Here is a 26,254-nt window from a genome sequence, read left to right on the forward strand (position 1 = left end):
CATAAAGATTAAAACAGATCTCTGCCACAATTTATGATTACCTGATTTAAAAAAAAAAAAAAAAAAAGATGAACGAATTGATAGGCTTAGGCTTTCCACAGCTTCCTGAAATCACACTCATATGCAATGGATACTACTGGGTGCACAGAGGCAAATTCACTGTTGCAGGTAATGAAGCTAAAAATCTGGAGCCAGAACAAGGCCCTGGGAAATGCTCTGGCAGTTAGAACATATTTCATACATCTGCAAAAGTAAGATTTTTTTTTTTTTTTTGACGTGGACTTTCACTCTTTTTGCCCAGGTTGGAGTGCAGTGGTGCAATCTCGGCTCACTGCAACCTCCTCCTCCCACGTTCAAGCGATTCTCCTGACTTAGCCTCCCAAGTACCTGGGCTTAAAGGCACCCACCACCATGCCTGGCTAATTTTATATTTTTAGTAGAGATGGGTTTTCACCATGTTGGTCAGGCTGGTCTTGAACTCCTGACCTCAAGTGATCCACCTGCCTCAGCCTCCCAAAGTGTTGGGATTATAGGTGTGAGCCACCGTGCCTGGCCAAAAGTAGGATTTTTAACTGCAATCTATTATAAACCTTGGTTCTGTCCACTCTGACTTCCTGTTTGTCCCTCTTCTCCTGTGTCAGGTGCCATTGGAGTGGGCCATGGGTATGTCTGAGATCGAGTTGAGGGAAAGTTGAGTTCATCCGGACTTAGAGGAATATGTTTTTGTGGTTTGTAGTTACTTCTGTGTATAGTCATTGCTAGCCATCCTGGGGTACTCCTACACTCACTATGCTGACACAAAGTTGCTTGGCCAGCATTCATATCATGAAGAGCATATGTCCTCCACCTCCAGCACCAGAAAGCGGTGGGTAGTGGAGAAGCAGCAAGGTTCACCATGCACAGAGACATAAATTCATCTGTGGCAAATCATGTAGAAGTGTGCCAGAAAAAAATAACATATTTATTGTCCCTTTTTTGATAGTTTTTCCCAAATGTGTATTATAATTTCCTTTCATGTTTTAAATAAAAATTGATTTATATGTCTAAATTTATATTTGTAAATTATATACATTTCAGACCACTTAAAACCTGTATCTGTCCCACTGAAGGCTGAGAAATGAAAGCAGAGAAAGACTGAAGGCCTGGCCTAGATTTCATTAAGATGGGGATTACAGTCCGGTTCAGATAAAGTATGGCTGAGCTGGAAGAGAAATTATTGTAGTAAGAATATAATGATTTATTATTACCATCCCTCAACTCTCCATTTGTAGGTTTAGTTTAAATTTCAGGAAAAGGGAGAGCTTTGACTTTCACAAGCCCCAGCTTCTCCCCTCTACGCGACCTCTGGCTGGACTTCCTCCACCCAGGCCACCTTCCCTGCATGGACTCCTTTCTTTCCGAGATTTACTCAGCACCTCCTTCCTCTCTCTCAGTAATCCTTAGTCCATCTTCGTTTCTCTCCACAAGTCTTCTCAACTATATCACCCACTGTTTTCTCATCTGGGTGACCTTCCCAGCTCTCAACTTTGCCAATTTCTATTTCTTTTCAAAATTGATCGTTCTACTAGCTCTTTTCTTCAGGTGTTAAGTTTAATAGATAGCTAGTAAATAAAAAAAACAGAAACTGAAATAATCAGTTAAATAGGTTTTAATTAGTATCATTAACTTTCTTCTTGTGTACTTTTAAAAAATTGACTTTATTTTATAGAATAGTTTAGAATTGAGAAGATGGTACAGAGAGTTCCCATATACTTTGCATCAGTTTCCCATGTTGTTAACACTTTACATTAGTACATTTGTTACAATTAATGACCCAATATTTACATATTGTCTAAAGTTCTTACTTTATTCATGTTTCCTTAGTTTTTATCTGATGTCCTATTTCTCTCCAAGGATCCAAGGTACCATAGTACCTTAAGTCATCATTTCCCCTTGGGCTTGTTTTAGCTGTAAAGCCTTTTTGGACTTTTCTTGGTTTTGATCATTTTGACAGTTTTTCAGAAGTACCGGCCAGGTATTTTTGTAGGATGTTTTTCTACTGGAGTTTGTCTGATGATTTTCTCATAATTAGATGTGGAGGTTATGGGTATTGGAAGGCAGATAACAGAGGTGAACTGTCATTGTTATCACATCACAACAAAGAGACATACATACAAGGATACATACATACTATTAATATGATTTATTACTATTGATACTGACTTTGATCACCTGGCTAAGGCAGTGTTTGTCAGGTTTCTTCATTATGAGGTTTTGTGCTTGTCCCCCTTTGTATAACTATAGTCTTTGCAAGGAAAACACTATGCATTGCCCACACTTAAGGAGTGGGGAGTTATGCCACCTCTTAGAGGGTGGAGTATCAATGGAAATAATTTGGAATCTTCTGCATGGGAGATTTGTCTCTTCTCCCCCATTTATTAATTTATTCCATCATTATTTATATCAAAATTAATTATCTGATATTTTTTGTTTGTTTGTTTTATATTTTAGGTATCTAATACTTTTTTGTTTGTTTGTTTAGGACAGAGTCTTGCTCTGTTGCCCAGACTGGAGTGCAGTGACTCACTGCAGCCTCCACCTCCTGGGCTCACGTGATCCTCCTGTCTCACCCTCCAAAGTAGCTGGGACTACAGGCATGCACCACCACATCCAGCTAATTTTTTTAGTTTTTGTAGAGACAGAGTTTTGTCATGCTGCCCAGGCTGGTCTCGAACTCCTGGGCGCAAGCAATTCACCTGCCTCGGCCTTCCAAAGTGCTGGGATTATAGGCATGAGTCTTTGTGCCTGGCCTCCAATACTTTTAAAATGTTGTTTCTTCCATGAATGTTTCCAACTTTGGTCACTGGGAGCCCTTTCAGTTGGTTCTTGTGCTGCTTGGACATACCTCCATCAGCACAGTGTTCTGTTCTCCCTCTTGGCTGTTGCTTGAGTACTTCCTCACTGTCTAGCCCTACAGGAAGTCCAGCTGATAGTCTCCTGGCTTGGAGAGGTAGTAGTGCCTCTTTACGTCTTGCCAACTCATCAGAGGAGGAGTAGAGTCACAAGTCCTGATTTTCTACCAGAACCCTAGTGGGGAGAGGAAAGTGTCAAAGTATAGGGTGGGCTGGAAGTCTAGGCTACCCTCTTGGTCTTTACCAGCATAAGTGGTGTTGGAGTCACAGATTTTTTTTCTGCAATGTTTGGCTGAAGTCAAACAGTTATTGTGTAAAACTTTTCTGTGTTTCTAGCTTGATCTTTGATTAGAAAGAATAGACTCTGTTGGGGCTATATAGGTTTTCTGCATTCATTCTTGTTGCCAGGTAACTGACTTCTTCAGCTCCCAAAGCCTAGGTATATATGAGACAAAACAAAACAAAACAAAACAAACAAAGCACACATACACACAAAACAACAACCCCCCCTCCCCCGCAGGAACTCATACCCATTTTGTTCGTTTGGTCCTGAGGTCCCTTTCTGCTGTCTTCTCTCAAGCATTCAAAGTTTTCTTTCTTTCTTTCTTTCTTTTTTTTTTTTTTTTTTTAAATATTTTCTCTTTTTTGAGACGAATCTTGCTCTGTTGCCCAGTACAGTGGTGGCAATCTTGGCTCACTGCAACCTCTGTTTTCCAGGTTCAAATGATTCTCCTGCTTAAGCATTCTCAGTAGCTGGGGTTACAGGCACCCACCACCATGCCCAGCTAATTTTTGTATTTTTAGTAGAGACAGAGTTTCGCCATTTTGGCCAGGTTGGTCTCAAACTCCTGACCTCAGGTTACGTGCCCTCCTTGGCCTCCCAAAGTGCTGGGATTACAGGTGTGAGCCACCGCGTCCTCATTCAAAGTTTTCTTATGTTTGCTTTATATATTTTGTCAAGGGGTTTTAGAAGTACTTAGCAGGAGCAGTAGGTATGATTATGGCTATTGCAGCTTCCCAGAAGTGGAAATCCCTTACTTGCTTTTTAAAAGTTCCTTTTAGAAGCAACAATGAAATTCAATACCATATTGGGAATGTATTTTGTTGCAGGTGTAACTGTCTGCTTTATTCCATGAGTCACTAAATATTTCTTATTTTCTTTTAGCAAACATATGGGAACCTTTGTTTTGTATTTCACTTGTAAATATAAAGGAGGAAAATAGGAAATTAGTATGCCATGGGAAAAGGTAAGTTTTCACTTAAATCTACTTAAATTATAGTTTTATGTTTAAGTCAATGACGTATACTCCACTGAGCAGATCAATGAGTTGGTTTCTGACCCCATCAGACAGTAAGAAATGTGATATGCAAGACTGAGATGGCTAAGGAGTCACATTCTGTGAAATGAAACACAATGATTTTGCTTCCACACAGCAGTAGAGTGACACACAGTGATGAGAAGCTGTCCATGAGTATGCTAAAAGCAGTGCCCAACATCTGGTGGGACTCAGAAATTTTCCAGGTACAGTTATATGTGCCAGGTAATCTAAAATCAATTATCACCTTGTCAACTAAGTGAAAATAACCTAAATGCCCTAAATACTTTCACTCCTGTGGGTTCTCTGAAACAGTTAACCAAAACCTCAATTTAATTTAACAACCCTCTCAATAAGCAGAGTAGTCAAATTCAGTCCTATGATCACTTTGACCATACTGAAATTAACAGGCTTTTCTATTATGCAATGATTTTCAGGTTTTTGTTTTATCTCTTGAAATTTAAAGAAAATTTAAATAGTTCTCATACATATTCTTGAAAACCTTGAATATGTGTGCAATTATTCATCATAATCTTTTAGAATTCAAATATGCACCCTTTCAGGTTGGAAATGAATTGATATTGGATAAAATGTGGTGGTAAAGATAGTCTAAAGAGAAGAATTTCTATTCCAGAAAGCAAACAGCGAATAAATAGAAATAATTAGAATATTATCACTATTTATGTAAGACGATATTTATCTAAGGCCAATCATTTTTAAAGTACGGAGCAGGCTACAAAGCTTATTACAATGTGGATAAAAAGAAGCAATGAAGAAAAGACTTAAGATAATTATTTTTTAAAAGTTAGTGGTTCTCTTAAGTGTGGATCCTGAATCAGTGGTATCAACATCACTTGGGAGCTAATTATATTAGCAAATTCACACACCCCCAACCCATGCCTAATGATTCAGATTCTCTGAGGGTGGAGCACGACAAGATGCGTTTTGACAAACCCTGCAGGTAATTTTACATATATATACACACACACACACACACATACACACACACATTATTCATTGGTATCAATATTTTATGTCAAATGAAAAGAATTTTAAACAGTTTTTCTGATGTGTTCATATAATTTACTCATCTTCATTTTGTGGGTTATCAAATAATACAAGAGTCTTATTTGTTACTTCTCATACATTTATCTCTTTCCTAATGAATTATTGTTTTTCATGTAATTTGAATTTTTTGGTTACAGCTCACTTTCAATGGCAGATTAATTTTTCTTGATTTCATTATTTATCTTTATGGCCTTTGCTTATATCTCATTAATTTTTGGTTTTTCTCATTTATTTAATAAATAAATGTGAAAATAAGTTACCTCATACATATTAGAAAATAGGGAATACATTATTTCTAACTGGTTTTGTTGAAACATTTTTAAATCTCTTTGCAAATTGTGGTCACAATGGCTTAGTTCCAACCCAACTTCTGCTTAGTTGAACCTAAAAAATGTTACAGCCACTCAAATGTCTTCAGTAGGTGGGAGTAAGATAGAGAAAAGACCAGAGTAAAAAGAGACAGTTATCTTTAACTTAAATTATAGTTCTTATGTTTCACTCTTGCAAATTTTACATACAACCATGGACCCATCCTCCTCAGGCCTATTAGAGACTTCAGGGGAAGCTTCCATGGAAATAACTTAATCTGGTGAGGATCCCACAGAGCTCAGGAAAGTAGAGATCCTAAGCCTCACACCTCAGCCAGACTTGTTTCGGGGAACCACTTAATAATGTTTTCTATGCCACGGAATCTTGCTGAATAATCTATTTTATATTTACAAGACACTCAACTGAACAACATGTTGTTCATTTTGGGCATATTCCATTCATCCAGAAAATTTAATGTGTCTAGTGATTAAATGACAGCAAACAAATATATAGTTTTAATGTAGGAAAACATTCAATTATATTTTCAACACTCCTTTTTTTCTTCAATGAGGGAAAGAAAATCTAAAATATCAAAGTATTATAAAACAAATCCATTTCATAAATCAGGGAAAATGTCAAGATGGAAAATATGGAGTAAAAACCCTGTCATTGTACTAACGTAAGTATTATGGTTTTTCTCCATATATGGTTTAGAAAATCATCAATTATTAAAATTCAGTGGAGACCAGAACATTTTGGGTAAAGTTCAGACCTCTGAGTGGTGTTGAAAGCTAAGTAGGTGAAAGACAAGAAGGTGGGGAGGTATAGCCAGTACTTTCTTGGGAGCACACAAGTGTGGCTAAACAAAGAGCCACGTTTTCCAGGGTCCGAGACCATGGTCACTGGGACACAGAGAGGATCTTGCCAGGGCCCTGTCATGCCTATGAACACAAAGATCAAGAGTATTTGGAGAGATATAGAAGAGCTTTGGCTTTTCTTTACCGGGAGTGATGGAAAGGAGAAAGAAGGTGCCCATACCTCCTATTTGAAGCCTATACCTAGACTACCACATGACTCCATTCTCAGTGAAGACATTTCTAACAGGAAGATAGACTGTTTTTCATGTGCTCTTTACTAAGAGAGGATTTATGCTATGTTTTTGGAATGAAGGAAGGATTGAGGATTTTTTTTTTTTTTTTTTTTTTTTTGAGACAGCATCTCACTGTTGCCCAGGCTGGAGTGCAGTAACACAATCACAGCTCACTGCAGCCTTGATGTGTCAGGCTCAATTGATCCTCCCACATCAGTCTCTTGAGTAGCTGGGACTACAGGCATGCACCACCACACCATGCTAATATTTTTTATTTTTAGTAGAGACAAGGTCTTGCCATGTTGCCCAAGTTGACCTCAAACTCCTGAGCTCAAGCAATCCTCCCACCTCAGCCTCCCAAAGTGCTGGGATTACAGGTGTGACCAATAGAGTTATTTTTATTTTTCATTGTTCTTAATTAAATTTCTTTTAAACAAATCCATCCCTCAAACAATCATTTAACACAAGATTATGGAGCAACTGCTACGTGCCATACATTGTGCTAAACTTTGGGAATGAAACGGAGTCCTGCACCTTAAGAAATACACAGTTCAGTAGAGAAAGGTTGTATGTAAACACATTAGTGCTATAATAGGTAGGAGGTGACCAGAGACCTGTCTGTACAAAGTACCATGTGAACATACAGGAGTTGTGAAGTGTGTGTTTGTGTGTCTGTATGTCTGTGTGTGTGTGTTATAAAGAGATGCAGTCATTTAAACATGGTGTTAAATTTCTTCAGACTCCTCCCCCTGAGAGGTGGGATTTATGTTCTCTCTCCTGGAATTCGGGAGGCTTGTACCTGTTTTGAGCAACAGAGTGTAGTGGAAATGAGCCAAAGTGACTTCTGAGGCTGAAGCTTCTTCCTGGTTCCTTAGGAATGTTCAGACTCTGGATACTTCCTCTTAGAACTCAACTGCCACGTGGCAAGAAGCCCAAGCCCTCCGGAGTGGCCCTTTGCAGACTCTCTGGTTCCTCCCGAACCCAGCCTCAGGCTCATCCAGCCTCAACATCAGATGTGTGAGTGAAGAAACCTTTAGATGATTCTAGCCTGAGCCACTTGTGTCTCTCTTAGCTCAGGCCTCAATCATCCCAGGACAGAAACAAGCCATCTAGGTTGTGTCTGGTGCAAATTTCTGACTCATAGAATCCATAAGCAATAAAACCACAATAAAAATGTGGTTGTTTTATGCCACTAAGTTTGTGGGGATTTATTGGGCAGCAATAGAAAATTGGAACAGGAGAACTTCAGGCAAGGCTTTCTACGATATAGAGCACTTGAACGAAACATAATCGCCATTAAGAGCACAGGGTTTGGTATTAGAACTGGATGAAAATTCCAGTTCTGCAATGAGCACTGGTTCATGCCACTTGTATAACCTCTAGTAGTTTTTCTGTAAGTATTCTGAGAGATAATGACTGAAAATGCTTCGTACAGTGTTACCTTAAAGTAAGTAATCAGTACTTCACTTAGAAAAAAAAAAAAAGCGGAGTAGAAGTAATAGAAGCAAAAAGCAAGCAATTGTACCATAGTATCTACCATTCCGGTTTGGGGAATCGTATGACTTGGTTTACAATTCTCATTTATTCTCTTTGTCCTGGGACCCTTTCAATTTTAGCGTACATCCTAGATTCTTTGTTTATTAACTTTTAAAATAAAAGAGCAACATTAACAATTGCATTAAAATAAGTGGGGATAGATTTGGTGGACCTTCACGTTGTATTTAGAGTTTCTGATGTGCAATGTATGGAGTTCTTACTTAAACTTGCACTTCAATCTACAAGATGATCAGCTATTCATCTTTTCCCATCTCTTTTCAGACAAAACACAATTATCCCCTTTCTTTCAGGGTCAGCATGAAAGACACTCACAGATAAATTCACTAGAATGTGGGTGACAAGGGATAGATCAGCTCCAGTGTAGGGCGGGATGGAAACATACTTGAAGCTTCTGCCCCTGCTGGCCACGTGGCATATAAGCCCATGTACCATAGCTCTGTATTAGCCTTTGAGATTCACAACCCTGCAGTCACCAATCTGCTGCATCACTGGGAAACACAGGAAACTATAGGTTAGATGTACATGAAGTAATTTGGGGAAATAAGAGTCTGAACAGTCATTCTGAATAATGCATCAAAGTGGGCTGAATGTTCTTGCTACAGTGGTTTTGTTATTTATTATATAGGGTATAATAAGTAGTATTCCCTTAGGGATCACATTTTTTGGTTAGTCTTTTTTTTTTTTTTTTCAACAAACTTTTCTGACATCAATGAGCTCAAAATAAAACAAACAAACAAACAAACAACAAGAAAACCAAAGTCTATGTTTAATGGGAAATTAAGCACCTAACATTCATTTCCTAATAAATGCAATGATGCACACAATAAGCTTGTGCAAGCTTTGAGGATGTTTACCATCCAACTCTGATAGCTGTAGTAACATCACTGACCACGTGAACATCCAAAAATAAAAATATTCCTAAGATGCATTCCCTTCAGAGGTTGGTGGTAGGTAGTCATGTTAGGAAGCTTGTACATAATATTTCATTTAAATTAAACAAGTCTTCTTTGAATTGACTTCACTCTTTCCTGATTTCCATTTTTTACATGTACAAAAAGTGAAGCAATAGTTATTAATGTGTTGGTTCAATTAGAATTTCACAAACAGTTAAATAAAGTCTACTTTTTGGCAGTGGCATCAGATGCTTCACATAGAAAGTCAGATAAATTAATTCCAATGGTTCAGTTTTTAAAATTCAACTCATGGAACCAATGAAAAGCTTCTGAAATTTAATTTAACTGAAAGTGAAATATCTGACACTACAGATGCTCCTTGTCTTACTATGGGATCACCTCTCCAAAAGGTCATCATGAATTGAAAATATCAGAAGTTGAAAATGCATTTAATATAACCAACCTAGCAAACGTCATAGCTTAACCTAGTCTACCTAAACCATGTTCAGCAACTTTCTATTAGCCGACAGTTGGACAAATTCATCTCACACAAAGTCTATTTTATAATAAAGTGCTTAATATCTTATGTAATTTGTTGAATACTGTACTGAAAGTGAAAAATAGAATGGTTGTATGAGTACTAGAAGTACAATTTCTACTGAATGCATATTGATTTCACATTGTTGTAAAGTTGAAAAGCATTAAGTCCAACCACTGTAAGTTTGGGACCGTCCTTATGATTGCTACTATACATTAAATTAAATGTTAAATATTAAAGAAAAAGTTTTATGTTTTGATGAGACAATGTGAATAAAATGTTTATGGAAAACAGGGCCATGGTAAACACAATGCTATAATTAAATTTAAAAATTTATGGAGCAAATATACTTGGAATTGTCATGTACATTCAACTTGTCATTATATCTAAATAAACATCTGTATTGTACTAATCAAAACCTACGGTTGCTGAAATTTATCTATGTTTTTACGTATACACAACTGAATAACTGAAGTATAAACTTTTTGTGACAAGGTTGATGTTGAGTTAAAAAACAAGTTCCTATGGTGGCACGTGCGTTTTTCTTTGCTGCCTATTAACCTAATAAATTTCATTTAGCATTTTATAGTAGTATTGAACTTTTAAAAATGAGTCCTCTTTTTTTGGCATTTTATTCAAAATCAGTTGGAAATGTTTAAATGAATTATTTAATGGAGCACCAACAATCTCTTGACATTTTTAATGTCAAAGTGTCAACAATCTTTGACATTTTTAGATAATTGCAGTTACAGCGTCAAATCCTACAAACAGAAAGACATGGAAATTTAGTCCTATATAATAAAAGCAAGGGATAAACTGAACAAAATCAATGAAAAGGCCCCAGATGGTGTACAAATTTTGAAATTCTATGATTTCATTTTGGAGTAACTTGACTTATGGCAATTTTTTTGGATGTAGCTTCTATTTTTGATGAGCAGTATTCGATCTGCTGTGAATTCCATCCAAGTATGTATTTTTTCACTCAGATATTATATTTTCATCTCTAGAAGTTTAATTTGGGTCTTTTTTTTTTACATCTTTTTTGCTCTTCTTTAATGTTCTCATGATTTCCTTTATTTTCTTGAACATATGGAATCTAGTTATAATAATAATCTTAATGACCTTGTTTACTAATTATATATTTGTATCATTTCTGGATCTGCTTCTATTGATTTAATTTTCCCCATATGAGTCATATTTCCTTTTCGTGTCTGTCAGTTTTGTTTGGATGCCATGCGATGTGAATTTTAACGTGCTGGCTGCTGGATACTTATGCACTCCTGTTCATATTATTGAATCTTGTTCTGAGGCTCAGTTTAGTTACTTGAAAACAGTACAATCCTTTTGAAGCCTGCTTTTAAAATTTGCTAGGCAAAGCCTGAGCAGCCTTTAGTCCAGGACTCATTTTTCCTCATGTGAATTAAGAGAGGTTTACACTCTGGCTATTGGGAAAACACTATTTCAGACTCTACATGAGCTATGAGGATTGTTCGTTTCATTATTTCTGATACTTTTTCCCTCCAGTTTTGGGTAGTTTTCTCACATGCATGTGTTGATTGGTACTCACCTGAAGACTTGAGGGGAACTCTCCACACTTTTCTGGGCTCTCTCTTTGTAAAGCTCTCTCTGCTCCATACAGCTTTCTCTTCTCTGGTATTCTGCACTGCAAATTCTATTTTCTTGGCCTCCCCGAATTGGCAACTCTGTCTTTTCCACTAAGCAAGTCTGCCAGCCTGTGGTTTGGGCCCCCCTTCCGTGGACCCTTTTTTTTGGGAGTAAACTAGAACAATCCTAAGCTTATCTCATTTGCTCTATTCTCTCAGGGATCCCTTTCCTGAGCTGCCTGTTGTCCAATGTATGAAATCTTCTGCTTTATGTATTTTGTCCATTTTTAAATTGCTTAAGGTGAAAGATCAAATATGTTTGCTATTAATTATCAAATCTAGAAGCAGAAGTCCCTGAAAATGATATGTGAATAGAAACGTTACACCTGTGTGCAAATAGCATCAAATGATCAATCAGTAAATAAGTATATCAAATATTATACAATTTTTGGTATTTTTGTGTCTACTTTTATTTACAAAAGTGTCCTAGTTTGGATAATAAATCATCTGGTAACTCTAATTCTAGTATTTTAATGATACATGTTAATATTTAGTACTAAAATAATTCATAAAATTCTGGGTTAAGTTTTTTGTTTTAATTCAAATACGATTAAAACATGGCAACACCTTAATTCTCTTTATGTGTATTGATTAATGAGTCCAATGATTAAAGTTTGAAACAGTACCATATAATTGTCTCCGACTAAATAAAGCTTTCAAATGCATATGAGGATTCTGTCAAAAGCCTGGCACTCTGCCAGAATTCAGAACCACATGGAGTATTTGAACCTCATGTGCAAGGAATTCGGTTAAATGTATACTACTCAGTTTATCTCATACTTCCAATATATGTCCTTACTTGGCTCTTGTTGTTTTACTTTTCCCCACCTCTTCATCCCCTGTCCCACTTCCCTTCTCCATATGTCTGATGTCATATACTTGTATGTTCTTGAAGTGTATATTTGCTTTTTTATTTGCATTGAAGACTTTGTACCATAGACTGAATTTTATTTTTTACATATTTTCACTCCATGTGTTTTAAGATCTATTTATGTTGGTATATGCATATCTCATTCATCGTTTCTAATTGCTACATAGTATTCCATGGTGCCTATCTACCACATTTCATTATAAGATGCCCTAGAGATAGATGCCACTGTTGCCTCAAACTCTTGACTGTGCAAACAAAATGATGATTCTCCTTGCTCACTACCCTATGGACATATATGTGAGTTTCTCTGCAATATAAATGCAGGAATGAGCTTTTTGGATCATAAGTTCTCTGAGTACTATCAGGTTACTATTCGTGAAATTGTTACCATTCCTGAAATTGTTAGCAGTGTATGTGACCCTTAGCAATGCAGTGGCTCCACATTTATCCACATAGTTCTCAACATTTGGTGTTTTTGTAGTTTATGTTTTGCCAGTCAGAGAAATATGAAATGGTATGTCATCATTTCAGTTTTCATTAATCTGATTACCAGTGGGTTTAAGTCTCTCTGGTTTTCCTTCTTTTTCTAAATGATGTACCCTGAGTTTCTATACCTATAGAAATAAAATCTTTTGACTTGTTTAGACTCTATATGTTCTATTAATCTTATTCAACCTTAATTTTGATGTAATTGAATATGCCACATTTTCACCTTATTGTTTCGATTTTGGGCCTCCTGTTTCAGAAGCCCTTCTGTACTCCTAGGTTTATAAAGATAATCTCTTACGCTTTCCTTAATTTCATTTCAGTCTTCACTTTCCCAGTTAGGCCTTTAACTCTTCTGACATTAACTTTCGAATACCATGCTTTACTCTATTGGATATGGTGGGCTACTTTTTCCTTTGAATCCTTATAATAACTTTTGCACATTACTAAATTCAAAATATGTGTCATGAATAAGGTGATGTTTTAAGCACAATAGCATTTTAAAATAAGTAGCGATGATCTATTTCTACACATTGATAACATCTATGAATTTTCACTTGTATCATTTGTGTGTGTTTGCCAGATATTTATATATTTTATTAGCTAGGATGATCTTGTGAGGCCAATGGCACAAATAGTAGCAGTGAGAAGGTATTTGGCTAATATAGGTCCAAAAAATGTCAAAGCTTGTGGATTTATGGTTTATTGCTGGGAAAAGATACAATAGAGCAATGCCATTAAAGTAAATCTATATATCCCAGCCAAAGGCTGCCTCACAAGGAAGTGTCTGGAGAAGCTGGTTCCAATTGTTCTCCCTCTGCAGGGCTGTACTGGAATGCACTTTTTCTCTCCAGTCAGGAATGACTGATGTGTCCATCTAACATCCAGGAACCAGGAGTCTGGGCTGACCTTTTTATACCATACTGGTCACATAGGCATCTTTTTGCAATGTAATCAATAACAGAGCCTTCAGGGATCTCAGTAACAATGGGTGCAAGTCATCAATCTCACCATTTTCCAAAAACGATGTTGATAAGCTAGTACACCTTAGACCCATGTTTCCTCAGACCCATATTTACAAAGAAAAGTTTTAAATAAGATGTTGCCTGCTTTAAATGGGGGTAAGTGCTGTGTAGCTACTCTAGTAAAATAGCTCAATTGAACCTTGAGGGAAACTTTTTAAGACTGTGGTTGCCTTTCTGGGGCCTCCAAGTGACCTCAGAATTGCTCCCCTGCAAACTCTTTCCCCACTCGATAAAATCAAGTAAAGCAAATACTGCCAAAATGCTTAACCAGAGATGACAGTGGGTGTTGGTGGGTGCTGTGGGGATGTCTTGAGTGGTTAGTGTGCTAAGATAGTGAATTTAACAAGAGCAGTCATCTTGCAGTCGGCATATGTTTGAAGTTCAAGCCTACGTTTGTGTCACCATGTTTGTTGCCCACAACCCCCTCTACTTTTGCTCTTGCTTCCTCCTTTAAATAAGAAAGCCCTTAAGTGTGTTTCCCGAAGGCTAAACAGGATGTGTTTTTTAACTGATTATTAGATGCTTTTGTAGTTAATGGAGGGAATGTTCACATAAAAGACATGCTCAGTCCAGCCTTGGAGAAACATTGGGAAACCATGACCTGTTTAATCTTGGAAAAACTTATCTAAAGATTTTAGTTCATTGAGCTATTTTTTTGTTGTTGCTCATTGAATATTTGGTAGGTACATACATTGTAATATGCAAATTTTAAATATATTATTTTATTTAACCTTCATAAAATCTCAGTGAAGCAGGTATTTTTACTACCCTACACTATAAAAACATAAAATGAAGATTAGAGAAACAAAATAATGCATAACTATCAAGAAGACATCTAGGATTTGAAGTTTGGCAGTTGTGTGATATCCGAGAATGAAATCTTGTTTTTCGCGTGGTGCCTGGTGGAGGACGTACTTGGTAGAGGGAGCAACACATGAAAACCTGGAATGGCAGAAGGAATTCCAGGATCTCCAGATATTTTCTCATGACTGACTGTTGCTTAGGGTGTGAATATAAACATGGGGTGGCAAGCCTTAAAAAAAGATGATAAAGGAAAGGTGGATACCAAGAACCTCATAATTGATTCTTAGGCAAAGGGCAATCATTGAAAATTCTTCAGAAAGAAATACATAATTCAATTTGAATTCTCATGAAAACATTTTCTTCAGTAAATTTATGGAGGATAAATTCAAAGAAGCTGAGTAGAATAATTCTATGATGATGCAAGAGATGATGAATGTAAACGAAGCCATTAGCAGTGAGTTAGGAAGAACTCGGGGGCATTTGAGGACATCTGAGAGATGTGAACGGAGCGAAAATGCACAAGGCTTGTATCTTGATTGTGGTGGTGGGGGATGGTGGTAAGGAAAAGGGGAAGATTGAAGATGTCTCTAAGATTTCCTGCTTAGAGAGCTTGGGGACTGGGTAGTTGGGTGATTATATTTTTCTGCATTAGGAATATAGAAGGAGTGAGTATGGGAGGGAAAAAGTGAGTTCACTTTGAAATGTCTTGCATACAATGGAGGTGTCTGTGAGACAGAAGGGAGAAATATCCAGGAGATATTTGATATACAACTTTTAATCTCCATAGAGTCTATCCTAGAGATATAGATGTGGGTCTGGGCCCTACCCTAGACCAACTAAATCAGTCTCTGGGGATTGGTCCATATGTTTTCCATTGAATCAATATTATACTAGACGATTTAAAAGAAAGATATTGGGGAATATCTAAGTAAGCAAGAGGTAGCTTATGACAATATTTTTTATTGTGGAGAGCGAAAGATTAATGATTTAAAAGGTGATAAAGGACTAGTTCAGTTTTAACATTTTGAGGTCATAAGCGTTTTATCATAATTTAGTATTTAATTGTGTGCATGTTTATTTCTTTTTGTATCTCATTAGAGAGGCATGCTTAAATGACCAATACATATTTTTGGGGATTATTTTGCTGCAGACAATGTGGTCCCCTCAAAATAAAATAACATATTTAACTCTACAGAAAGTATTCAAATCTCCAGTACAAGCAGTCTACTTTTGGTGGATTTGAAAAAAGATGTGCTTAGTATCAAGAGATTTGACTTTGCTGCTTGCTTTGGTCAAATTAGTTGACAGTTTTGGAGTTCAATTCGGTCTGATAAATTTTTGCAGCTACCATGTACATGGCAGTCAGCCAGCAGGGTAGGGAATCCTGAGACATGTGCAAAGCCACCTCTTCCCTTAATGAAGTTTTAATCTAGAGGTAATTGACTTGGGCACAGTCATATGACAAAACAGAATAAGATAAGCGTAATAACGGAGTTGCAGAGTGTTTTACAATTTCAAAGAAAAGAGAAAAACTGTTTCATGGGGAGATAAGGAGAGAAAGCTGGAAAGGGAAGCGAACATTTATTGAGTGTATATCAAGTGCTAAATTTCTTTCCAAATAATATTTAAAATTTTGGAACACTCTAAAAAAAAGTACTGTCTGATATATGAGTTTAATTTTAATTAACTATTAGTTTTTTAGTTAAATTGAGCCATGAGACATAAGGTCTAAAATTAAGGCCTACTATTACACTGCCCCTTAACATCTGGTGAAAGCAGGAGGGCCCTCAATAGCTGAATTGGAAGTTTCCTTCCTACACTACTTTTGTTCATAAGATCCCCTCACTAAATAACCCCACTTGTCAAGAGAATCATGCACAATTCCTACTTACCTCTTCACAGTGGGTTTTTTTCTTTTTTTTTCTTTTTTTCTTTTTTTGAGACGGAGTTTTGCTCTTGTTGCCTAGGCTGGAGTGCAATGGCACGATCTCGGCTCCCTGCAACATCTGCCTCCCGGGTTCAAGCGATTCTCTTGCCTCAGCCTCCCAAGTAGCTGGGATTACAGGCATGCAATTTTGTATTTTTAGTGGAGATGGAGTTCCGCCATGTTGGTCAGGCTGGTTTTTCGGTTCCTGACCTCAGGTGATCCACCCGCTTTGGCCGCCCAATGTGTTGGGATTACAGGCGTGAGCCACCGCTCCCAGCCTGAACAGTGGGTTTCTGCTCCCTGTCAGCCCAGATAATTATTCAAATGAGCCAATTACAGCCTTTCATGGGAACCAGAGGGTGTGCCATTGTGTAAATACTGCAAACCTGCCTCTACAGTCCCTGTTAGTTCACTCCGCTTGTCAGTGCTACCCCTGTGTGGCCCTGGATGGCATGTGGTATCCTGCTCTGGGCTGTGAGTGCTTGTGACTAATAAACTGCTGTTCTCTGTCCGGTGTTGTGTATTAGGGTGGAGTCCCTCTTTCACTAATGGGGTGAATAGAAGATGATTAAAACAAGTCATGGGTAACTCTCTAACCCAAATTTGATAATTTAACAATCACTTAAAAACCATTCAGTATTTTCTTGACGGAAAAATACAACACACAAAAAGTAAACTCCTCAGCCAAGCATGTAAGAAATTCCACAATTTTAGTCTGTACCTACCACTCCAACATTATTTTCCACAACTGGGGACTACTCCCCATTCATTCTAGACCGCTTATATTGTTTTGTAACTCTCTATGTTGTCACAAATATGTAAGCCTTTGCTCTTTTTTGTTTCCTCCAGCTGGAAGAATACTTAATCTCTTGTCTAAAATCCTAAAAATCTCAACTCAACATCTCCTGTACTATGAGACTTTCCTACACATCCCTCCAAGAAGCTATGTTTGTGTTTTTCTTTATGTTCTCACTGCACTGTTGACATATACCCATTAAAGCACATATTGCTCTATATTGCAACTATTTGTTCACATACTTTTCCGCTGTGTTAGTCCATAATCAGCTTGAGAACAGGGTCCTTTTTCTTGCTAATCTATATATATATATATATAATTATTATTATTATTATTTATTTGTTTATTTATTTGAGATGGAGCCTTGCTCTGTCACCCAGGCTGGAGTGCAGTGGCGTGATCTCAGCTCACTGCAAGTTCTGCCTCTTGGGTTCACACCATTCTTCTGCCTCAGCCTCCCGAGTAGCCGGGACTACAGGTGCCCACCACCACGACCAGCTAATTTTTTGTGTGTTTTTAGTAGAGACGGGGTTTCACTGTGTTGGCTACGATGATCTCATCTCCTGACCTCGTGATCCGCCCAACTTGGCCTCCCAAAGTGCTGGGATTACAGGTGTGAGCCGCCGCACCCGGCCACTAATCTTCATATTTATGGAAACTACCATAGCGACTATCATCTGAAAGGTGATATCAGTCTTTCAAAATTCCACCTCAACAAATGCTGTTGAATGAATGAATGGATCATTGTGTACTTGCCTCTAGCTAAAGTGAGTTTTATAGCTACAAAACTCCCTTGACAAATATGACTTTGTTTCTGCTTTTCTTTCTTCCTTAACCACTCTGTTGATCTAAGTGGTATGAGGCTTAAGAATTATCCAGGTATGGGCACCTCAGATCCTCAGCCATCTCATAGAATCTGTTGGCCACCACTGAGCTGTAATTGATTTGGCTCCCTTGAGTGTGTGATCTGCTTTCTGCTTCTTTTGTGCCTTCTCAGCAGCCAAGAAATCTCTGACTGATTTCTCTGCACAGCTCCAGGTTATGCAGCCTTCATGAGCATTTCCTTGAGTACCACACTCATCCTTCCTATGCTACCATTCTGAAACCATGTTTTCAGTCTTTTTGGGCTATGCCTTGGGAGAGAAATCACATGTTCTGTCTGGACTGGGACCACCTAAACTTATCTTGAGTTTGTATCACTTATATTCCAGAGTCTGAAGATTCTCTCTACCATTTTGGACACTCATTTTAAAGTCACAATAAATTCCACCTCTTCCAATATTTCCTAAAGGGAAGATGTCATGTTTCCACCTATATGGGAAGAGATCTCTTCTTTTAAACTTCTAGTATCTGTGTATATCTGTATATCTATATAGATAGATATACAGATGACAGATAAATATAGATGTGTTTGTACACATTTATACATATTTATGTGTGTATATACATGTATATATACACATATGTATGTGTGTGTTTATGTACATAGGTACTTTTCATTTTTTCAATTATATGATATATTTGTTTTGGCTTTTCAATGAGAGCTTAAGCTTCCCCTCCCTGTTTTTGAAACATTCTCTTAAAATAAGTAAATAATATCTGCAAATATTATTATTACTTTAAAGAATTATGTATAATCTAATTATTGTATATTACTTTTATGTCCTTCCATTAACATACCACTGCAAATTAGTTTTGTAGCTGTTTGGTGAATGGTTTCCTGGTGAATCAAAAACAGCAAACATTACCCTAAATCATATTCTATAGCAAGTCAAATTCCACTACAGCAATGACCATTTCTAAATGTCAAAAACTGTTCTTCAGCTTTAGCTCTGGCCCACTTACTTCGCATAATACTTAATATTAGAGCATTCTAGCATGACAATAGAATTGGGACAATCCCTGAGAGTTCATGGTAATTAGATTTGCAGCTGGCTTTCAGTCTTTTCAATTTTTTTCTTTTAAAAAATTTAAACACAATAGGGAAATGAATTAAATATTGCATGTCAGTTAGCTCAGTTATGTTGTAAAACAATCATAATATCAAATTACACATGCCATCCATCCATGGACTTACTCAACTGTAAGAAAATAGTCTCATGTTCTGTAAAATGAAATAAAACTAAAAGATTTAATCTAACAAATTCAATATTTGATAAGCAATCAAAGTGACATTTCTTGGTCTGAGGTAAGACTTAAATATCTGGACAAAGACATATGCTTCTGGAAAAAGATTGTTTCTTTTGTTCAGATTGTGCCAAGTAAAAATACTATCTTTATTACTGTGAACATTTTTGTTATCATGTCTCAACAGGAGTGCTCTGGTTGAGAAAGCACTTTCACATTCTAACTTTCTTAATCCCCATTGGCTCTAAGTCTCTAAGTAATTTTTAATTTCAATGCAGAACTGTTTTTTTCTCTCTTTTTTTTTTTTTTTTTTGAATGTTTGATAAAATTCACTGTGGTTCATTTTGGGTTATTGGTGCATGAAAATAAAAAATACTTCATCAGATAAGTGATTTTTCAGGTGCTCTGGGGATATTAAATGATTTTGGAGAGTCAAACTTCCCTCGGAATATAATTATTTAAGAAAAACAATTTCATCAGAAGTAGGACTAATGAAATAAATGAGTGGTAGATTGAGAGTTGAAAGGTATATAGAATCTGGGGCCTGAATAATTTGTTTTGTTATAAATGGTTTAATGAGTCAGTTCTTTTCTTTGTTGAGTGGGGAATGATGAGCAACAGACTGCTCTGTGGCTGCGCAGTTGCCCCACTTCTAAGACGTGATTTCTACATCTTTAATATCTTGGACACTTAGGCCCCAAGTACTTCCTTTGTGCAGATTCTCATGTCAGAAAGAAAAGTGAAATAGGGGAGAGAAGAGATAAGAATGGTATTCAAGACTTGGTCATCCCTCCTCTACTCCCTTTCCGTATCTCTCAGAAAGACTCTAGCCTTTCACTCTAGCAATAGAAATCTCCATGAAGGAGATTTGTCACTGCCCCCTAACACAGCTGTATCTCAGTTATTTGCCCTACTGTTTTCTTTGATGCTCCTTCTTGCCCTGAAATTCCAACAACTGAGATTATCAGAAGGAGCAGCTGTTATTTAAGGTTACAGTTATCATGACTATAGCAGTGCTTTTGGTAGAAAAAGTCAAGTCAGTTCACCAGTGTCAGGGAACAGAGCTAAGGAAAGAAGTGCTGCCTCAGTGAGCCAATATTTATTGCGTGGCTACTGCCTGACTGATTGAATGTAAATTAAATGGTAATAATTTGCATAATTGTGAACACTGTTGGTGCTCTATCAAGAACCCCTCTGATCCCTTTTACTTGTTCTGTGTGTTCACCCTTCAGCTTCTGTGTGCTGTGTTTCTCACTGTTCAGCCCTATGACCCTCTTAAAGGACTGTCCTTGTGCTAATGGAGCTGCTTGCTGGCGTGTACAGACAGCAAACCACCTCCTCCAAATCACATGCAAGCAGCAGAGAGAAGAGAGCTGTGGCTGCAGCACCCAAGACTGTATGCTCATGAAAATGTTGGCAAGCCTTTCTGGAATAATTAGAATAATATTAAGTGGGACATGGTAAGATTAGACATTTAATAACATAGCAATATTAAAATGTCTCATTTTATAGAACCATGGAGATGTCAGGGACTTTGAAGTCAATTTTGTCCTCATTCTTCTCCTCACTTGTACCTTACTTAGCGAAAGTCATAGCTTTACCATGTGTAAACCACCAATTTATAAAGTCTTATAGGATTACCGATTCTACTGCCTTTGAAATTCTATGATCTTTTTTTCCCTATAAGTTAAGCCAAACTTTTAAATCTCTCTTCTAGCAGCTACTGAATGTATTTAGCCAAACTTTTCATGTTTCGTTATTTTTTTTTTTTTGTCTAATTTTGTTTGGAAATGGAAAATGGTCTGTCATCATTGTCAGGATAACAATCTTTCATACACTGGAAAACTATTATTATGTTGCTTCCTCTTCAGCTGACAAAATAATTCCCTTCTTTGCTTTCCAACCATTTAATCATCTTGATCTTCAGAGTCCTTTTTAAGTTTCCTTTTCTCTTAAGTTTACAGCCCAGAACAACATACTAAGTAAATGTATTTAATACATTAAGTAACCAAAACCTGTGAATATTTGATTGCTCTACTGAACATTCTGTACATTTACTTTAGGCTTCTTTCTGAAATATTGCATTAATGTCTGTGTTTTCAATGCCTGATGAATGAATGAATGAATGAAATCAAGAGTAGTATACTATGGATGTATGTTTTATTACAAACCCTAAAATTTTTTCTATCTTTCAAAAAGCAGCATAGGTAAATTATTTTGTCCTTGGAGTTAAGACTTGGCATCATGGAAGCAACCTATAGCAAAAGGCATTTAAGACTTGGGTTTGAATCCTGACTCTGCTATTTTCAGCTGTAGGATCTTAGGCAAGTTGCTTAAGCCCATCAATGGTAGAGTCTCCTTATCAGTGAATTGGGGATTTCGATAGATAGTTTGAAGACTGCTTTGAAGATGGAGATGATGCATATTATAACGTGGCAGTCAGTAACCCTTTAATGAATGGCTACTATTAATGTCATAGAGACCTTCAGTTTCAAGAAGAACCCAGGAAAGTCTTAATAAATGGGCCTTGGCTTTCCTGAGAGGTGAGTTTTCTCTGACATGGTCACAAAAATGGCTTCATTTGAGAAGCCTTTGCCTTACAAAGAACTTTCTGATTCCTTGGAGATAGTATAAGGTATGATGAAAGGAGTACCCACATGGAATTGGAAGATCTGGATCTCTATCTTCTTCTACTGCTATTCATCTCTGTAACCATGAGCAAATCACTTAGCCACTGTGGGCTCCAGTTTCCTCATCAGTAATAAAATGAAGCAGTTGAAACAGAGGATCTTAATGTTCCTTTTAAGATTTTGTGACTCCAAGAATCTTTTTGAAGAGCTCCTGGGAGACTAGAGGAAAGAAGTGAAGACAGTTGAGATACTAATATAAAGGAGGATCTTCTTTAGGTATAGGAACGGGATAATCTTCAAGAAAGGGAAAAAAAACCTTATAGTTAAAACTGTATTTAAAAAGACAAGGAAAAGCATAGTTCTTTTAATGTAACTTGGAAATTTTGGTTCTTACTAGATATTTGGTAAAGCTCTTTGGCATTCAAATCCTTTATTCATGTAAATTACACGTTCCTAGGACTGCTTCTAATGGTGCTGAGAGCTCAAAACTTTGAACCAGATAGCATTAGGTTGAAATAAGAAAGAAAAAGATAATATGAAGGTAAGTGACGTTACAATTGGTTGGGGTCAAGATGGTTAATGACATCATATTTTTCCTTTTGTGCTTACGACCTCTACATCAGATGCATTTATTTCCGAGAGAGATTATTTTCATATGATTCTGAGAGATATACAGAGAACTACTTCCAGCTGAGATAGACCTACCAGAGTCCTTGGTTGAGAGACAGAGCATTAAGATACCTAATGTGCTTTGTTTCACCTCTGTAAATTTAGAAGCTAGAGATAAACGATGAGGTTTCAGCTCAGTCCAATATTACACAAGTTTCCTGCCAGAGGAGGTCCTGCTATCTAAACAAAAAGAGATTCAGTTTAAATTCTTCACCTCAAATGGCAATATCCATGATATATGTGCTGTATCCACCCCTGACAATATCAGTACGACTCCAACTACCTCCTTTCTCTTTTAGAGCAAATGACAGAGAACTTGGTACATATGCCAATGGGGAAAAGAAAAGCTACATTGGTGGAACAGCTATTATAAAAATGTTATGCATTTTATTGTTAAAATGTATTTTTTATTGATGATATTGGAAAAATAGAGAATACATAAACAAGAAAATAAAAAATCACTTAAAATAAAACCTTCCTGAAATAGCTATTGGTAATATTTTGGGGTGTATTCTTTTGTTCTAGTCATATATATGGTTCTTCAAACTGGGATAATAGTGTGCATAGTATTTGACGTTTTTAAAGAAATACCTGAGATTATCTAATGAAAAATTTTCTATGACCTTACATCTTCTTTGGGAATATGGTTTTAGAGTTGAAGTAATGATAGTGGGACAAAGAGAAAAACAGAAGTGGTGAGGGATGAGCTGAGAAGACTCCTTGAGCCTGGTTTGTGAAATAGTAAGGGCTTTTAATGTCATGCTACGCAGAGTAGGGTATGGAAAGTTATTGGGTAGCATAAGTATGGAGTCATTGATCCCACCTCCCTAAAACAATGTGTTATATAGTTCAGCAGGACAAAACCTAGGACACCTGAGATTCATTTATTGAGCCTAAAGGAAGTACAATGGTGTGGAACAAGCACAGGCTTTGGACTCAGACATTGGGGGTTTGAATTCTGGCTCCTATACTTATGAGATATACCATCAGAGCAATTATTTGTTACTTGTAGACTTCCATTTCCTCATCTGTAAAATGAATATGATAACATGTAGTTTGCACTGAGGATTAAATGAGATACTACCATCTTCCAGTGCTATCTGCCTGTTCTGCTTTGTTCTTCTCCCTTTTTACTGAGGCTCCCACTGGTCACTCCCTCTTGACCCTGGAGCTCTATTGCTAACAAACTCTTCCGCAGTCTCAGTCCAACCACTTACAATAGGTCCCCTAACTCCTGTAAAAGGACATATTGTCTGGGTTTGCCTCTGGCTCTGCCTCTGACAAGCTGTGTGACACACACACACACACACACACACACACACACACACACACACAGTGAGAAAGAGAGAGAATATATATCATATAAGGTTGCTATGAAGATCCAATAAATGAAAGTACTCAGACAAATCAAACACTTCTAACAATAACTGGTAGATAGTAACCCCTATATATTAGCTACTATTTTTACTATCTTCAGTAAAAGTCAGGATAATGGTAGCTACCACATGGCACTGTTTGGAATGAATTATGTACTATGTCTAAAAGCACTTAATCTAGATCCTGGCACCAAGTAGCCTTCAGCGATGATAGTTATTAATGCCTATGTCTCAGCTCTCATAAAATCACTTCAGTTCCTCCAATAAGAGATGCTCTCTCTCACCTCCAATATGTGCTCTTTTTTTCTACAGTCTTCTTCTCTGGGTAACTCCTATTCTGTCTCTCTCTTTTTAAAATTTTACTTATTTACTTTTTTGAGACAGGGCTCTCTCTGTCACCCAGGCTTGAGTGCAGTGGCATGATCACAGCTCGCTGCAGCCTCAACCTCCCGGGTTCAAGGTGATCCTCCCACCTAAGCCTTCTGAGTAGTTGGGACCACTGGCGTGGGTCAGCACGCCCAGCTGGTTTTTGCATTTTTTGTAGAGATAGGATTTTGCCACATTGCCCCAGCTGGTTTTCAACTCCTGGGCTTGTGATCCACCCACCTTGGCCTCCCGAAGTGCTGGGATTACAGGCGTGAGCCACCATGCCTGGCCCCTACTCACTCTTTAGATTACACTTACACATCACTTCCCTGGGAAGTCAACTTTGTCAACAGCTCAAAAGGGTGAGGTGTCCCCACTCTGTCTCTTCACTTCCTCTGGTGACCTGTGTTTCCCTAGTCAGGGCGTTTATTATCCTTTATGGTGATTGTTGATTTTATTGTTTTTTCTTCCCCTCCTGTTGGTAGGTTTTACCAGAGGAGAAACGGTTTCTTTTGCATACCTTGGAGTTCCTGATATATAATATACAATAAACTAATAATAACAATAAAGTTGTCAAATGAGGAGTGTTAAGAGGAAAATCAGGACAGTAATTTCTGAAATTCAACTGGCAAGTGTGTTTCAACAAGAGATTATTTAACAGTGTCAGTGTTAGGAGAGAGGTTAGGTAAGCTAAAGTCTGAAATGTGTACATGGATTTGGCCACTAAGAAATTGCTGGTGACTTAAGAAAGCGATTTAGTAATGTGCTGGAATGGGGAGCAGATTGCAGAGGGAAGAGGAGACAAAGAGAGATGAGAAATTGGAGTAGCAAGTGTAGACCTCTTTTTCAAAAAGCTTAGCAGTAAAGCAAAAGAAAGTAAGCGGGCAGAGCTAGGGAGCCCCTAGAGATGGCCAGTGTAGGTGTGAGACTGTCGCTCTGGGTCATGTGCTTGTGTGTATCTCTGCGTGTGAGTTTGTGTCTCTGTGTGTGTTTCTGTATAAGCCTGTGTCTGTGTGTCTGTATATGTCTACATCTATTTGTATGCATTTTATTGTTAAAATATATTTTTTATTGATGATATTGGAAAAATAGAGAATACATAAACAAGAAAATAAAAAATCACTTAAAATAAAACCTTCCTGAAATAGCTATTGGTAATATTTTGGTGTGTATTCTTTTGTTCTAGTCATATATATGGTTCTTCAAACTGGGATAATAGTGTGCATAGTATTTGACGTTTTTAAAGAAATACCTGAGATTAGCTAATGAAAAATTTTCTATGACCTTACATCTTCTTTGGGAATATGGTTTTAGAGTTGTGTGTGTGTCTGAGTGTCCATGTGTGGGTGTGTGGCAATGTATGTGTGCCTGTGTCTGCGTATCTGTGTGTGTGGCAGTGTATGTATGTCTCTCTCGGAATGGTGTGTGTGTGTGTGTGTGTGTGTGTGTGTGTGGAGAGACAGTGTGTGTGTGTGTTTAAGCAGAAGAGAGTTGAACATATTTCTATGTAGAGGAGAGTTAGTGAGAAGGAAAGCTCAAAAGGAAAATCTGTGAATACTAAAACCGTCCTTGGAGGAGAGAGTTTCTCAGAGGGTGTAGGTTTCTGTGATTTTTGCCTGTGATGTCTGGGAAAAGATTATTTTGTTACTGTGTTTTATTTTCATCCACACACTTTGGTTATGTATATTATTTCCTGAATTACTGACCTTATCTTTCTCCAGCAAACTTCCTACCCCAGACCAGTACATTTGCTAAGGATCTGGAGAAACTATGTTACATTTCATTGCCAGTGAAAATATTTGGGTATCATAAAGACAACAAATTCCTCTTTCTGTGTTTACTTTACAATGT

This window comes from Piliocolobus tephrosceles, unplaced genomic scaffold (genome assembly GCF_002776525.5).
Source record: "Piliocolobus tephrosceles isolate RC106 unplaced genomic scaffold, ASM277652v3 unscaffolded_41, whole genome shotgun sequence".
NCBI lineage: Eukaryota > Metazoa > Chordata > Mammalia > Primates > Cercopithecidae > Piliocolobus > Piliocolobus tephrosceles.